Here is an 8,775-nt window from a genome sequence, read left to right as displayed (position 1 = left end):
CTGCAAAGAGTTCCAGGTAAAGAGATCTGTGATGAGGCCATTGACAAAGAGCCAGATCTCTCCAGGCGCGATTGGAGAGATGTGAAAAACTATGTGTACAATTATATTGTATCATCCAGACGTAAACAGCTGTAGTTTTGTTTTGTTTTTTTCTGGTTGAACAGAGGTTGTAAATGTACCCAAATGTTGGTGCCTGTAAGCACTTTGACAGTCGCAGGACTTAAAATGCTGATAGCAAATTGTTTTATTATTGGGTTTGTTCTACAGTTATCAATGGTGCTGAAAATTTTTAAGTGAAGTTGAAGTTGAAAAAGTGAAGTGATGAGATGGTGAAGTGGTGAAGTCATGAGATGGTGAAGTGGTGAAGTCATGAGATGGTGAAGTGGTGAAGTGATGAGATGGTGAAGTGGTGAAGTGATGAGATGGTGAAGTGGTGAAGTGATGAGATGGTGAAGTGGTGAAGTGATGATGTGATGAGATGGTGAAGTGGTGAAGTGATGAGATGGTGAAGTGGTGGTGAGATGGTGAAGTGATGAGATGGTGAAGTGGTGAAGTGATGAGATGGTGAAGTGGTGAAGTGATGAGATGGTGAAGTGGTGGTGAGATGGTGAAGTGGTGAAGTGATGAGATGGTGAAGTGGTGAAGTGATGAGATGGTGAAGTGATGATGTGATGAGATGGTGAAGTGGTGAAGTGATGATGTGATGAGATGGTGAAGTGGTGAAGTGATGAGATGGTGAAGTGGTGAAGTGATGAGATGGTGAAGTGGTGAAGTGATGAGATGGTGAAGTGGTGAAGTGGTGAGATGGTGAAGTGGTGAAAATGTTTTCATGTATTAATATTTTTCATTGTTTGTTTACCTCCTCTTTTATAATGAGATGATCCTTGTGAAGGGAACATTATGGTTTTCCCATAAGTGATGTTAGTTTATCAGACACTTCCTTTGTGAAGTGTGATCTTTATCATTAAATGATGTTTGATGTTACTGATAAAGTGATTTGTGTTATTTTTCTCATACTTTTTGGAGCTGCAACAATTAATATATTAATTGATTACTAAATTAATTGTTCAACTATTTTGAATAAGTGATTAAATCAGAATATGAGAGAAATCAAATTAAATTTAATGACATTTTTAGGACCAAGCTCAATTATTAAAAAAAATAAATAAATAAGCAACATATTGATTAAGTTGCAGCTCAAATAAAGTGATTAGAGTTGATTCAGTACTTAATATCTCTATTAGCTACTTACGTGGTAGCTAATACATGTGGTATTTTACATGTGATAGAAAACTCATCCTGTAATTAAAAAATACTTGTGGCATCATAAGAAACCCACAGATTAGTCAGTATTAGTATTAGTATTATTATTTAAAATAGATGTGTTACTTTGGCTGTGAATCATGGACTTTTTTCAGTAAACAAACTGTAAAGTACAGTAAAAAAAAAAAAAAGTACAAGTTGTCTTCAGAATAAGTAGTGGAAGTGTTTACAATTAACCTAAAATTAATTTATATATATATATATATAAAAAAAATTAATTATATGTATTGAGTACAGTATTTCAGGTGTGAAACTTCACTAATCAACTACTATAATAAAGATTAATATATTTGTAGAGATCCCTGCTCCACTGTTCTAAAAACCTACAAACAAATACATGTGCGTATGTTAAAGTCTGCCTAGCAACAGTCACCGGTCCACACAAGTGCAGCAGAAAACTTTTTTTGCTTTTCTTTGAGTGTTTTCGAATCTGAAGTGAGATTCTTGCTCTCTACTCCCATCTAGTGAAGGATTTGATTTTTGCACATTTCTAGCTACAGTGGAAGTGGTGGTCCACACAAAGACTACTGAGAACGTGGTCCACACAATGTGGTAAAGACATGTATGTGTGTGTGTGTGTGTGTGTGTGTGTGTGTGTGTGTGTGTGTGTGTGTGTGTGTGTGTTGCTCTGTTTCTGCCAGTCCACTTATGTTGTCTTCATGCCTTCACGGTACATGAATCTGAGTCACTGTGTTCGTGCACGTATCTCCTTGGCCGCTGTGCAAATCGGTCCAGTTAAATCCAGACCTGTGCCTCCTCATTCAGATTATTTGTCTCATCGTAAATCTTTTAAGACTCTTGCAGGAGCTAAGGTCATCAGAACAAGAACTGCACAACAGAGCTCCGATATCTGAAAACGAGGATAATATTAATATTTGTAGGTGTTTTTAAAAAGTAGAAAGTGTTTTTAAATATCCCAAATTAAATAATTAGATATATTTACCTCTGTTATATGTCACTAGCTCAACTCGAATCATCTCTCCTTTGCACAGCATTTTGCATTTCCACTAGAGATAGTACCTGGTACTTTTTTGAGTACCTGCTCTGCGAGGTTCCAAGCGAGCTGAGTCAATACTATGTGTGACGTCGTCAGGCGGCTGGCCACTGATTGGTCAGAGTGCCGTCGTTTTGCATGAGCAAAACATTCGACACAAGAATCAAGCCGAACAATGCTGAACTGTAGATCAGTTAAAAAGAATAAACAATCCTAAAAACGTGGGTTAATCTCAAACAATCAGCAGGTATGTAGTGACAGCACAGCTCATCACGAACGGCCTCACAAACCCTTCCGCTGTATTTCAGTCCAGTGTCAGATGGAGTCTGTGCTCCGGTCATAGATGAAGTACTGAACTAATATTTTAATTAACTGATTCTAATGATTCAGTTACACTCAAAACAACTGCTTTCCAAGTCACTAGTCACTCGTTTGTTAGTCGCGTGTAAAACGAAGTCACGGCAGTTTCATGTAGCTGTGCAGTGATGACTCCACCCACGTTGAGTAGGTACTATTTTGTTGTGGTAAACAAACCTAAACCGTGCCGTGCCGAGGCGAGTCAAGGCGAGTCGAGGTGAGCTGGTACCATAGGTGGAAAAGGGGCTTAAGAGTTCTTTTTGCAACCAGTGGAGTCGCCCCTGTGGTGGCCACTTTCACTTCCTGGTTGTTCCTCAACCAGCAAACTGGATTACTACGTCCACTTTTTATATACAATGAATTCAACCTGACCACTGGTTATTCCAACCTGCCCACCCTTCTTCCTCCGCTCCCCTCACCAAACACCTCTCTCTCAGTTAAGTCCTCTTAACACACATATCACATTTCTTGGCTGCTTGAGCTTGGTGCAAAGCTCCATGGTGCTGCCATGGCCTTGATTCAATAAAACCCGACCCACTCGATAACCTCAGCGACATCCCCACTCTGCCCCCGTAGCTGCGCTGTTGATGTTGATAGATGAACACGGACAGATTAAGGCTGCTAAGTGAGCCCTTTGATCTCTGTGAGCGTGTTTATCACAAGGAGGATGTTGAGACAGTTGTCTGCATGGCTTTGAATGGAGTGGAACATCAGGTGAAAGACATTTAAGGTAAAACAATGTAGTGTTTTGTCCGTCACTCCGTCAAGGGACAACAGAGAATCTGTCCTCTCCTTCAAGTCAAGGTTGGAAAATCACTGATTTTATCAGGAACAATTTGCATGTCCTTTTCTACTGGATTCCAACCTCCTGTTGGCTGAACATCCCATTGTCTCCAGGTGTGACTGGCACTTATCCGAGCAGTATGGCAAGCCGTTTGATCATTTATTCGATATCCTTGGCACACTAGTAGAACTACTAGGGTGCACTAGTAGAATGACTGTGTCTTACATGTAACGCTTTTTCCATTACTAGTGCTACTTTTGGCCTACTAGTGCACAATCAAACCTTACTAGTAAACCACTGTGCTGTACTAGTCACACTACTAGGCCTACTAGTAGGCATGTGTCATGCACTAGTAGCCTCCTGGACCATACTAGTAGCGCCAAAATGCCCACTAGTAGCACTAGTGAGGCATTTTTTACCTCACTAGTACTACTAGTAAGCACCAAAATTCCCACTAGTAGCACTAGTAAGGTATGTCTTACCTCACTAGTATCACTAGTAAATACCAAAATGCCCACTAGTAGTACTAGTAAGAGACATAATGTCCACAAGTAGCACTCGTAAGATGTTTTTGACCTTACTAGTACTACTAGTGAGGCTCAAAATGACAACTAGTAAAACTAGTGAACATTTGGACCCTTACTAGTGCTACTAGTAGGCCAAAGACACCTTACTAGTACTACTAGTGGGCATTTTGGCACTTTGGCATGTGGCACATTTCTGCTACATTGTCCACTAGTACCACTAGTAAGAACCAGAGTAACCACAAGTTGCACTAGTTCGAATTGTTTCGACCATACGAGTACTACTAGTAATGGCAAAAATGCTGTAGTAGAAACAAAAGCGCACAAAATGCTAATGGAAAGGTAGGGAAGAAGCATGCATTGAGGTTTCCTATTGGCTCTCTAATTCAGAATAAGTAGTGCCAATCAACCAAGACTCAGGATTGTATTTTTAGCCCACCTGCTTCATTTGCATTTTGCGCACTAGTACTACATGTTGGCAAGACAAAATGCAACTAGTGACACTAGTGGATTGATGGCACAGCTTACATGTTCACTTGTAAGTACCAAACTGTCCACTAGTAGTACTAGAACAACATTTGTGACCTTACTAGTACAACTAGTGTGTGCCATAATGTCTACTAGTACTACTATTAACAGCCAAAATGTCTACTAGTAGCACTAGTGAGCGATTTATGATCTTACTAGTACTACTAGTAGATGGCAACATGTCTACTAGTACTACAAGTAACAGCCAAAATGTCTACTAGTGGCACTAGTAAGTACCAAAATGTGTACTAGTAGCACTAGTAAGTTGCAGAATATCCACTAGTTGCTTTAGTGGGGGATTTTGCACCTTACTAGTAGTACTAGTTACATAAAAAATGCTCGCTTGTGTTACTAGTGACGGATGATTTTGCCTTACTAGTGTAACTAGTCAGAGAAAGTTTGTGTTACTAGTGAGCCTCTGAACCTAACATGTAAGGAGTTTCGCTGTACTAGTAAGACACAAAACACTACTAGTGCGCAACTAGCGAGCTACTAGTATGCAATTGCACATTACAAGTGCACGGCTGCATGCAACTAGTAAGACATTTTTGTAACATGTAAGACATTTCTGCCCACTAGTAGGACAACTTTGGCATACTAGTTGACAACTACATCTTACTAGTGAGGCAAAACTGTGCACTAGTTGACATCAGCGCGCTACTAGTACTACTAGTGAAACACTAGATGTTAGTCTAGTAGAATTTTATAGTGTCACTAGTAGTACTAGTAGCGCAGAGTTGTCAACTAGTACACCGTTTTGCCTCACTAGTAAGATTTAGTTGTCCTACTAGTATGCCAAAGTTGTCCACTAGTGGACAGAAATGTCTTACATGTTACAGAAATGTCTTACTAGTTGCATTTAGTCGTGCACAAGTAGTGTGCAATTGCATACTAGTATCGTGCTAGTTGCGCACTAGTAGTGTTTTGTGTCTTACTAGTACAGCCAAACTCCTTACATGTTAGGTTCAGAGGCTCACTAGTAACACAAACCTTTTCCGACTAGTTACACTAGTAAGGCAAAATCATCCGTCACTAGTAACACAAGTGAGCATTCTTGTTACTAGTTACTAGTACTACTAGAAAGGTGCAAAATCCCCCACTAGAGCAACTAGTGGCTATTCTGCAACTTACTAGTGCTACTAGTACACAATTTGCACTAGTAGACATTTTGGCTGTTACTTGTAGTACTAGTAGACATGTTGCCATCTACTAGTAGTACAAGTAAGATCATAAATCGCTCACTGGTGCTACTAGTAGACATTTTGGCTGTTAAAGGTAGTACTAGTAGACATTTTGGCCCACACTAGTAGCACTGGTAAGGTCACAAATGGCACACTTGTACAGCTAATGGACATTTTACCTTCACTAGTAGTACTAGTAAAATCATAATAGTGTCACTAGTGTTACTAGAGCACATTCTAGCCATTACTTGTTAACATGTTAGTTGCAACATACAGCCACGTGTCACTAGTGGACTGCATGCAAATAAAGAAGGTGGGACATGGATTCTGATTGGTGAATGTTCAAACTGTGTGCTTGAGGCCTTAAAGGGGCAGCTCTGAATACCTGAGTGTTTAGCAGCAGTCATTTCGAAAGATGTGTCAACTTGTTTTGTATTACTATAACATTAAAATAAACTGAATGCATTTCTTGTATTAAAAGTGTTACTTATTAGGTCCTTAAATCATTGTTCCTCAAGTATTTTTTGTTTATTTGTGTGTATTATATATATTAAATTATTTACAAATCAGTATCGCTGTTATCTACATTTGTAGGAATTTAAATATTCTAAGCTTAGATAGATAGATAGATAGATAGATAGATAGATAGATAGATTGATAGATAGATAGATAGATAGATAGATAGATAGATAGATAGATAGATAGATAGCAGCTGATATGTCCATAATTATTATTGCAAAAGTTTTTGTCATTACTTTAGTAGACAGTACGTGAGTGTTCTTTGTTCTTTGGCTGCTGAGCTGTTTGACTACTCTTGGATGTACTAAAACCTGGATGTTTGTGAACTCTGCTGACTGAATTCCAAAGAAAGTGACTGAAAAGTATTGAATTGTTGGTTATTTGTCTCCCTACCTTTTATTTAAAAGTCCCCTGTAGCCTTGGGTTAAAATTTCTACCTCTCACTCGGACGACCTGGGATCGATTCCCCGGTGTGAATAGACTTATTCTAGTTTCCACTATATTATGTGTAACATGTAGCAGGAGTGGACCTCTGCTAAGCCGTTTGAGCATTAATTCAACATGTAGCATGAGTGGACCTCTGGCAATCCGTTTGAGCATTAATTCAACATGTAGTACTAGTGGACCTTAAGGTTTGATATCATGGATATCAACATGTAACGATCAACATGTAGTACTAGTGGACCTTAAGGTTTGATATCACGGATATCAACATGTAACGCGCAACATGTAGTACAGGTGGACCTTAAGGTTTGATATCACTGATATCACGGATATCAACATGTTACACGCAACATGTAGTACTAGTGGACCTTAAGGTTTGATATCACAGACCTTGGAAGAGCATTTCTTCCAAGGTCAAGGCTTTCACTTCTCTCTCCCCTCTTTTCTCTGTGTTATTGCCATAGACATATAACAGTAGACGCCGCATCGACCGCTACTGCCTATTGGTGCTGACAAGCCGTGGGGCCGCCATCTTGGACCGGTCGCCCGCTCCACTCTGTCTACATGTTTGACAGCTCAATGCGCACTTTATCAATCATAACTCTGAATTCAAAACTTATTTTCACGCGGGGTTTTTTTTGCTGCAAACGTCATACATGTAGCTATGATACAGAACACATGGTTCGACGTATTTTAATAGTCATAGTGGGATTAACAGTAATAGAATATTCAGATATATGATATATGTGATTTGTAGGTATTTTTCAAACACTATATACACTATAAATATAAACACAGAAATAGAAATCATAGAGTAATCATATATAATATATATGTATATATAAATATACATATGTATATACATACATACATACATATATACATACATACATACATACATACATACATACATATATACATACACATACATATATATATACACACACATATATACATACATATATATATACATACATACATATATATACACATATATATACATATACATATATATACACATATATACACACACACACACACACTTCAACAATCTTTCACAAACACTCCCACCACCAACATCAACACAGATCACGTGTTTATTGTTTTTCCACTATTTTCTTGATTTTACAAATGATCTTTCCCTATTTGATATGAATGATATTTTTCCCATATTGAAAAAGAGAGAGAACGAGAGAGGAAGAGAGAGAAAGAGAGGGAGACAGAGAGAGAACACAGTTTATTACTGTAAAAAGCAGAACAGATGCCCCTGGAGGCTGAATGGTTAACTGCAGCCCACACCAGAGACACTGGATGGAACAGTAATAAACAACTGACAAAATCGGTTTTAGGTTCAATTAATCACCTGTTCTGAGTAATGTTCAATCCTACTTGTGAAAAGTAATCCCTCGAGCCCTGTTTTCAAACGTCCGTCTATTAACGCAGGAATATGCTGCACAATGTTCTGGCATCGTATTGCTTCCGCTGCTCAACTAATAGTAGAACGACCGGTCCAAGATGGCGGTCGCATTTCTTGCGCTCCAGCAGCCAATGCGGCGTCTACTGTTATATGTCTATGGTTATTGCCTGCAGACATTTTCTCCATCCTTAAGTGATTTATATTAGCCTTGGTTAACAAGCAGTATGATTACCAAGAAAAAAAGTGGCCAGTGGTGATTGTATATGTGTGTTTATGGCCCTGTTCACAGACCTTTCCCTATATTATCTTTTTATTTTTTGTTGTAAAAAAAGGTTTCCTGCATCATTCCAAGAATCCACACAAAACGCTGTAGTACATATCCCAGAACTGTGGGTGGCAAAAACACAGAAGACGGAGAAGATGTGGAGCATGCTCATAAAGCCTGAATGCTTTATATAGACTTTTTTAGTGCCTTATTTAACTATTTATTCTTTTAAATCAAGCTTTTTAAAAATAAGTATGCATTACAATCTGTATAATCAACAAGAAACCAGTGAAAGAAAATGAAAGTCGTCAAAAAGTGAACAGACCAAAACTGTCTTTAAATACAAGACGAAGATGAGGAGAGCTCCAAGACAGAGGTGGGGCAAAAGTAGTACCAAAGTACCATCTTGGTTGTCCACACAAAAACACAAGGGTGGTGT

Source organism: Microchirus variegatus (genome assembly GCF_963457635.1).
Source record: "Microchirus variegatus genome assembly, chromosome: 7".
NCBI lineage: Eukaryota > Metazoa > Chordata > Actinopteri > Pleuronectiformes > Soleidae > Microchirus > Microchirus variegatus.
The sequence above is the reverse complement of the archived record's forward strand: the minus strand, read 5'-3'. Positions refer to the sequence as shown.